The sequence below is a fragment of the Pleurodeles waltl genome, chromosome 8 (assembly GCF_031143425.1).
Source record: "Pleurodeles waltl isolate 20211129_DDA chromosome 8, aPleWal1.hap1.20221129, whole genome shotgun sequence".
Lineage (NCBI taxonomy): Eukaryota > Metazoa > Chordata > Amphibia > Caudata > Salamandridae > Pleurodeles > Pleurodeles waltl.
Window position 1 is genome coordinate 917,617,055 of NC_090447.1, and position 9,458 is coordinate 917,626,512.

The following is a 9,458-nucleotide window of genomic DNA, read 5'->3' on the forward strand; positions in this document are numbered from 1 at the left end:
ACACTTTGGTGAACTCATGGGAGGGATATTTAATGCATCCAGTACTACTGGAATCGCAAATTTCTTTAAGGTTGTTGGTTCTGGTTTCGTTCACACCTTCTCCTCCATATTCGGTTTAATACCATCAGCCATCCACTCAATATTCTCCAGCATTTTCGGGGGATTTCCAATAACTTTGGTTATATTAGTTGGCGTTTTGCTGTTTGTTTATGCGCAATGGCTGTCCCGCTGCAACAAGGAGGAATGAAAGCGCTCCCATCAGCGCAGCTGTGTCATAAACGCATGATGCAGTATTTTGAAGCAACACTCCTAGAGCAATTGGAGTGTGACTGGTACCTATCATTCAGACCGGTTTTACATTGCGTGCAGCCCGTGTTTCGGTACATCTGGTCCTCTTTCGAACATGTACTGGAAGTTTGTCTTTTTACACAGCGCTTGCTTTCATTGGACGCTGATCTGTTGATGTTCTCCCTGAGGGCTCATTATGAGACATGCGTGTTGAGGGTGCGTTTGCTACAGGAAGCTACTTATGAGTTGCCCTTCCTGGAGGATTTGGCTCTTAACTCATCATTGGGCAACCTACAGAATGCCGCCTTGGCTGATTTTCAGGCTATGGAACACGACTGCTCCTCTGTCCTTCTCGGCGATGCCTTTACAACTTTAACACCGGTCGAAGTGGAAGATTTCCTGTCCTCCTTTGTCCTGGAATCGATTGGAAATTCTAAAAATAACTTTGACTCTTGAAATTTAGTCCCTTTTATGCCACAAGTTAACAGTTTTAAATTGTCCTTTATACGCTCACGTGTCCTTTTAACTTGTCGTTATTGAAATTGTAACAAGTATATCTTAGGTTGAGCTTAGTAGCTTTCATGTATATTTAGGTTTTGAACCACCTTCAACAGACAAGGAGAGGGTGTTGTGTAGCCATTTTAGTTATAGCTCCATGCACGTTATGTTAACATACTAGGCGTGCCGCTGTGCACTTTAACCTAGATAGATTTTATTCAGCTTCGCATTAGTTTTGTTACAATAGCCACTTTTATGGTCTTGTTTTATTTCTCTCTATCCAACTGTTTTTGCCTAGGCCAGCACTCTGTTCTCAAACAAGACATTCTTGCTCACTCTGTGCTTCTTCCAAGGCTGCAGCAAGATAGGTTGCGGTGAACGTGGTACAAGCTTAGTCTCTGACATTCATAGAAAATACATATCCTTACGAAGGGACATTTTCTCAGAACATCAGCTGTTTTATTATAAAAACACTTCCCTGTCCCTTACACGTTAGAGGGAGATTTCAGCCAGAGAACCACGACTGTATGCTGATTGCTGAATGCTTCGCTACAACTGCTAATGCAGACTTCAGGCCTTTGCTCAGGTATGGGGGATGATGTCTTCCCAGGGGAACCTGAAGGGCAGAATTAGAGCTTAACACACTGTGCTTGATTACAGCCTAGGTAGGAATTAGTCCATTGACTGTAGTGACAATATGGTAGCATTATTTCTATGCTTTACTATCCTCGTCACAATTTTAATCTTGTCATGCTGTATTGTCCTGGTTATTGCAGCCCACGCTTTGTTATCTAAGATGAAGTCGCTTCATTAAAAGCATTACTGAAACGTAAACTGCCTCTGTTTGTAATTGTATGTATGAGACTAATGTAACTAAGAGAAACGGATGAGACCTGAGTGACCACGGCTTCCCTGAGAAACCAGATATGTCATGCACTCGGCTGCCCAATCATCCCTGCCCTTGGGTAGATATGAGGCACTGCTAGATAGCCAGAGCAAAACCCGGATTGGAGGGACAGGTGTCACCTGCAGTGGGTTAGGCTCAGTCTCCCACACTGCAAGCGATTCTGCCACTCAAAATCCAGTAGTCTCATTAGAATAACAAAAGCCTACACGACACATCAATAGAATGGGAACTAAACTGAGATAAGTAGTTGGTGCTCTTCTGCGTGAGCATAGATCCTCTGTATCTAAACCAGTAGCAGCTCCCAAACCGATATATGAGAGGCAAAAGCTGTGGGAACAGCACTGTATGGGGCTGAGCCTTGGGAGTTCTCAGGTGTCAATTAACTAACTAAGCTGGATCATAAGTTTATTAGAAATCTAGTTCAATTACCAGCCAGCACTCTGCTCCTACCCTTGAAACTAGATATGGGTTGGAAATCTATTGGCAATAAGGCCAGCCTTCAACCATTGCTATATTGGAGAAGATCATTGACTACGTGTGACCTTGACCAGTATGCCATTGCATTTAGGGAGGTATTCAGAAGCAATATTCTGAACAAGGTACAATGGTTGCTTACTACCTTAGGACAGCAGGGCGCTTGGGACTCTAATCTGCAATAATGAGTCCCCTCAAAGGCCCATCTGAGGAGATGTTGTTGGTCCTGGGTTTTTAGAAGGATTTAGCCCTCTATCATGCTGATTTTTGGACTTTAAGTCCGATAGTGCTTTGGAACCCTATCTAGACATCCTTTCGAAACCTAGAGACAGGAAGCTATATATTAATTTTAGAATTGGTTCTCTCCCCTTGAGGTCCTTTATGACTAGCTGGGCATCAAATGCTGTTTCACCTCTAAGCCTCAGCTGTAAGCTAGTCAAGGAATCTATTGGTCATGTTTTCTTTGCTTGCAGGGCATACGAAGGCCTGCACACAAAATGGATAAAACCAGTAGCTAGGGGCTTAGGGACGTGCAATAGTGCAAACACTCTAAGAATCCAGTGATCGGACCCTAGCCCTCTGTATGCCTGTGCAGTGATAAAGTTAGTTGGAAATATATGGTTTATTAGGGCCAAGGTTTTCAATCAATGGGAAGGGAATGTGTGATAGTGCTGTCCCTTTGCTGAAGGAGGAGGGTCTGCAACTAAGAGTATTGTTTTTATTTTTGCGCTTCACTCTGAAATTGTTATCTTTGCTTACTCTTAAAAAGTTTTATGATGGAGTTGGTTGCCATATTGATAATTTCATCCTCTTGTGATAAGAAGTCATTGCTTTATTATATTTTGGCCTAGAAGCCCTGCACTGACTATGCAGAATTTTTGGCTTAAGTTGTGAAATGTTGTAATTGATCTCCTTATTTATCACGTAAAGTGCTTGCTGTTTTCTTCTCTAGTACAGTATTTGGGACTGCTTATTGAATGAATTAGCCAGTTTTGCATGAATTTATAACTTTTAACTGATATCTTCGATCTAGGTGTATGGTGTTTGAGTCCTCTGTGTGCAGATCTCATGTTTTGAGACCTGGTCACAATGGAATTTTTTATTTGTATGGATTTCAATATAGTTTTTTTAATTGTTTTTATGTAGATGAACTGTGGGTACTTCTATTGTGTGTATGTGCAGTGCTTTTATGACACTGCTGAAGCTCATGTTGAGTTGTTTTAAAGTAATGTCTTTTGTTCAGCTTGCTACTGCTTAGTAAGCCATGTGCCCTATGGTACCCCTTGCGGGGTGAGTTTTGCGCAATACAGTTTGTCTTAACATAACATAAGATATCAATTTACCTTGAAAAAACAAAAGACAAGATGTGTTTGTCAAAAAAGGAACAGTTTGTTTAATTAAACATTATAACCGGGAGACAGTTACAAGACCGGGGTCTGAGGACTGTATCAAATTACATGGCTTGTGCATGGTATTTTATGCATTCCTTTTGAGGTGAAAAATGTGAACAGTTGTTATGGGGTCATAAATAAGGCCCTGATAACAAATGCACGTGGTCCTTGACCCTGCTTGGACTCCTCAAGCAGGGTGTCCAGATGTCCAACCTGAGGGGCACATGATTGCTGTGTGTTACTGTGTGCGCTGTGTTCTGATTAGCTTTGTGTTCCTAACATCATGCAGCATCTGACTATAAGGTGTTTGGAAATGTGTGCACCACTCAGGCCATGTGTGTTTTATAGGGGCCAATCTCCTGGGACCATTGTGGTGTTGCTGCCTATCTGTGATATGAATTTCCTGTTTGCACGTCTGTCTGTCGGCTATGTGCTGCCTCACCTGTGAACAGTCGCTTCCTATCTGTGATCTAAATTTCCTGTTTACATTTTTGTCTGTTTGTTATGTGCTGCCCCACCTGTGAACATTGTCAGTCAGTGATCTCAAAGCCTGCCTGACCATGTATGTTGGGGTTGAAAGAGATTTTATGTCAGGTGGATTAGCTAATAGTGATGTGATTTCATTGGTATATGTGATTGTCATGGTGCACATCAACAACAACTTTCCCAATATTCACATATCATTTATGAGTACTCAGACTAGGGAGGATGCTACAGTGATCAACCTGAGCTCATGGATTTGTATAGTACTACTGAACGTGTTCTTTTACCAATGCAGCAAAAGTGATGTATTACAGAACTTTGGGACACCTTTAACAATTATAGTTTGAATGTTTTGTGATCTTAACTGGTATTGAAAAAGTGTATTTTTATGTGAATGACACTGACCAAGTAAATTACATAACACACAGTGCGCCATCATCCATTATGACTAAGTAGTTTTGTTTATTGGCATGCAAGTTATATTGTATTTTTCCTAAAAGAAAATTGATTCTTTTATAGTCTCTTCACTTCACATTTAAGTCCTTATGTAAATATAATGGTGTGCTGATTTCATTGGTTGGGTGTAAACTGCTTTATGCAGCCCTTAGGCTGCCTCAACATGCTGAGAAGAGGAGAAGAAAGGATGGATCGGGTCAGATGGAATGAGGGAGGAGCTTTGTACTATGTTTGTGCCACACAGGTTGGTGGAACGTAGTTTAAAAATGATAACAAAACATAGGTGTTGGTTGGCTGAGCAGGACACTAGGAACATAAGATATGAGACAGGAGCACCAAAGAGGGTGTGACATAGCAGCCAGAGTTGCTGACTGGGCAAATCACTTAACCCCTTAGTTGCTGGGCCTCCCCCCCACCCCCAGTGCTGTTCCCTTTTTGGGTATTTGGGGTAGTTCGCTCTCAGGCCTTCATAACATTTTGTCCACATACGCTATCCATGCCAAATTTGCGTCCTTTTTTCTAACATCCTAGAAATTCTAAAAGTACCCAGAATTTGTGGGTTCCCCTAGAGGAGACCAAGAAATTAACCAAAATACAGCTAAAATTCAGTTTTTTTCAGAAAAATGGGAAACAAGAGCTGCAGAAGAAAGAATGTGTTTTTCCCTGAAAATGGCATCAACAAAGGGTTTGTGGTGCTAAAATCACCATCTTCCCAGCTTTCAGAAACAGGCAGACTTGAATCAGAAAACCACATTTTCCAACACAATTTTGGCATTTTACTGGGACATACCCCATTTTGTACTATTTTTGTGCGTTCAGCCTCCTTCCAGTTAGTGACAGAAATGGGTATGAAACCAGTGCTGGATCCCAGACAGCTAAACATTTCTGAAAAGTAGACAACTTTCTGAATTCAGCAAGGGGTCATTTGTGTGGATCCTTCAAGGTTTCTCCACAGAACGTAACAGCTAAAATAAAAAAAATATTGAGATTGGGGTGAATAAAGAGCCATTTCTGTCCACGTTTTCTTCTATAACTTTTTCGAGCTATGGCTGACTTTTAAAAGCAATATATTGTTACGTCTGTTGGGTTCCTCTGGTTGTGGGGACATATAGGGCTTGTAGGTTCATCAAAAACCCTAGGTAGCCAGAGCCAATAAATGAGCTGCACCTTACAATGGGTTTTTATTTTATACCGGGTATACAACAATTCATTTAGGTATCAAGGAAACCTTTGTATTTCCAAAATGGGCACAAGATAAGGTGTTGAGAAGGAGTGGTTATGTGCACATCTCAGAACTCCGGGGTCCCTAAACTAGCATGTGAATTCCAAGGCATTTCTCAAATAGACTTCTTTTTACACACTGTCTTACATTTGGAAGGAAAAAATGTAGAGAAAGACACGGAACAATAACACTTGTTCTTCTATTCTGTGTTCCCCAATGTCTCCAAATAAAAATGATACCTCACTGTGTGGTAGGCCTACTGCCCGTGACAGGAAACGCAACATAGACACATCACAGTTTTACATTGAAAACTGATGTGTTTTTTGGAAAAGTGCAGAGTTGTGGATTCTGGCCTCTGTCTCAGCCGGCACCTAGAAAAACTTACCAAACCTGTGCATTTTTTAAAACGAGACACCTAGGGGAATCCAGGACGGGGTGACTTGTGGGGCTCTTACCAGGTTCTGTTACCCAGAATCCTTTACAAACCTCAAGATTTGGCAAAATAAATACTTTTCGCTCACATTTCGGTGATAGAAAGTTCTGTAATCTGAGAGGAGCCACAAATTCCCTTCCACCCAGCATTCCTCCAAGTCTCCTGATAAAAATGGTACCTCACTTTTGTGGGTAGGCCTAGTGCCCCTGTCAGGAATGGATCACACGACGGTCAATGTTAGTCCTTACATTAGGTCAACTGTTGACCCTAGGGTGATCCATTCCTGATGCAGGCACTAGGTACAGGCACTCAAATGGGGTAGTGTTTTTATCACGACAGGTGGGGAAACACTGAGTGGTAGGAATTTTGTGGAACCCAGCATATTCCTGTATTTTGTGTGATAGAAATGTAAGAAAAAACAGAGTTTTTATTCAACATTTCACCTTTGCACGGTATTCTGGGTAAGAAAGCATTGGGGAATCCACACAAGTCACACCTTAGTGGACTTCCCGGGCTGTCTAGTTTCCAGAAATGTCTGGGTTTGGTAGGTTTCCATACATGGCCGGCAAGCCCAGGACCAAAAAACAGGTGCCTGCCTTACAAAAGAAGGTTATTTTGTGATAGATAATTTTGATGTCTCCACAGTACGATTTGGGTGGTGGAATTTGGGGCTGAACTAAATTGGGGAGCTACCAAGAGAGCACTCTCTGTGCTTGCCGCCACATGCACCTGCTTTATGGGTTTGGCTAACCTGTTATTGTCCCATTGCACAGACTTTGCTGGTGAAGGGACAGCAGGACTGTCCTCATCACCTCCCTCAGAATCACTGGAAAATAAGTTGTCGGAAAAATCACTCCCAGAGTCTGTGCCATTGTGCTATCCCTCAGATGCTGTCTCAGTATCTGCTGTCTCAGTCACTGATCCTATGGCAGAGCTGTCCTCTGTAACCCGAGTTAGGGTTTGAGCAGCAGTCATCCAAAGAGATGCCATCTCTGCTATTGGCTAAACTCTCGCTCTAAAACACTAGCCTACGTAGACATTCACAAAATTGCTGGTGGGTGTGTGTGGGATGCATGCAACAGTAAAGGTCAGTCACCTTACCTTTGCTTCCTCCCTCAATCAGCACGTTCTTTCAAGACACTCAAAAAAACAAAAAAAGACACACTATTACTTCACTTTGTCACATATCAATCGTCACCCCCCAGGGTTAAACTTACTCTTTTAAAAGAAAAATGCCCTTTGGGGCGCCCATTTTCAGAGGGGGCTGACCTCCCGAAGTGAAATCCCTGGTGTCTAGTGGGGTTTCATGACCCTCAAGGGCCAGGAAACCATTTCAAGAAGGCCTTGTTTAAAAGGGGAGACTCCCCCCTTTCGAACAAGGCCTTCCTCAATGGTAGGGAGGCACGTTCAGGCCCATTTTCCTCACCAGAGCAGGAAGCGGCCTTACATCCACTTCCAGCTCCAGCAGGGAAAACAGATTGTAGATGTCAGTGGCGCGCTGACATCACAAAGGGGCGGGTGGGGGTCAGGGTAGACACAGAACTCTTCCATGCCTCCTGAGGGTGTTTTATCACTGGAGGATTTTTCAACCACCTCCCGGTGTCGGCCACTGGTCATGACACTCACCAGGGAGGTAGTGCGGGTGTCGGCCACTGGCCGACACCTGCACTGAAGAGGTGGATCTCCCTGTGTCTAAAATTTATGGATGCGTCCTTGTGTAATTGTTATAAATGGGGTCTTTGGTTGGCAGTCAGGTTACCCCCTGTCCAGGCAAGGACCCTCACTCTAGTAAGGGTAAGTCACACACAATCCAAATTATCCTGTGCCCACCCTCTGGTAGTTTGTCACTGACCAGTCAGGCTTCACTTAGAAGGCAATGTGTAAAGTATTTTTGCAATAAATCATGCAATAACAGAGTAGAACACCACAAAAATGCACACACAGTGTTTAGAAAAATATATAATATTTATCTGGCAAGATGCAAGTCAAAACAATTAAGATGCAATAAGTATATTTTGAAATATCACTGTAAAAGTGATATAAAAGCAACAAGTGTCTCTTGCAAGCACAAAGTACCGCTAGGAACTGCAGAGGAGGAGATGTGTGGAAAACAAGGAGGTGTGCTTCGATTTCACGGGCCACACAGGCGATGCATCGTTATTTTTCACGCAGGGAAGGCTTTGCGTCGATTTCCGGCACTCGGTCTTGGATCCTCTTTGGGTTGCGGGGTTTTAGGACGCCCCGGGACAATGCATTGAAATCCAGCACTGGCAGGATGAAGTCACAGGGGCTGCATTGATCCGGTAGGTGTTGCGTGGAAATTTCTACCACACGGCAGGCGATGCATCGATTCCTTTCGGGAAGTCGGGCTGCATCATTCCGGCTCAGCTTTGTGTCAATCCAGTGGGCTGTGCATCGCATTTCCAGTAACCACACTGGTGCTGTGTCGATCTTCTCCTTGCGAAGTGGAGCTGCATCGTTCAAGTTCGGCATGCAGTGATTTCCTCACCACAATGCAGGCTGTGTCGTTTATGGCAGGCAGTGTGTTGAATTTCGCCACACCAGGAGTTCTTCTTGCAGGAATGAACTCCTTTAGGTCCTGAGACTTCAAGGAACAGGAGGCAAGCACCATCCAAGCCCTTGGAGAGTACTTCTCAACACAGCCAGAAAGCAGCAAGGCAGCAGGGCAACAGCAAGGCAGCAGTCCTTCTTAGAAAAGAAGTCAGGTGAGTCCTTTGAGCATCCAGGGAGTTCTTCTTGGCAGGTTGCAGGTTCTGGTTCAGCTTCTCCTCCAGGAAGTGTCTGTATGAAGTAGAGTGTCTACCTCAGAAGAGTCTAAGTTGGTAGGGTCAGAGACCCTGCTTAAATACCCAAATGTGCCTTTGAAGTGGGAGAGACTTCACAGAGTGGATTAGAAGTGCACAAGGTCCCCTTTCATTTCCATGCTGTCTGCCAGGGTCCCAGTGGGGGTTGTGGCAGTCCTTTGTGTGAGTGCAGGATACTGTCCTTTGACATGTAAGTGTCAAGCCCTCCACCCTCCCAGGCCAGGAAGACCCATTCAAAATGCAGATGTGTGCAAGTGTGATTGAGCATCCTGTGTTTGGGGTTGTCTGAGTGAATGCACAAGGGAGCTGTCAACTAAACCTAGCTAGACGTGGATTGGAAGGCACAGAAGGATTTAACTGTAGAGAAATGCTCACTTTCTAAAAGTAGCATTTCTAAAATAGTAATATAAAATCCAACTCCACCATTAAGCAGTATTTTGTATCACCATTCTGACCATACTAAATATGACCTGGCTACTCC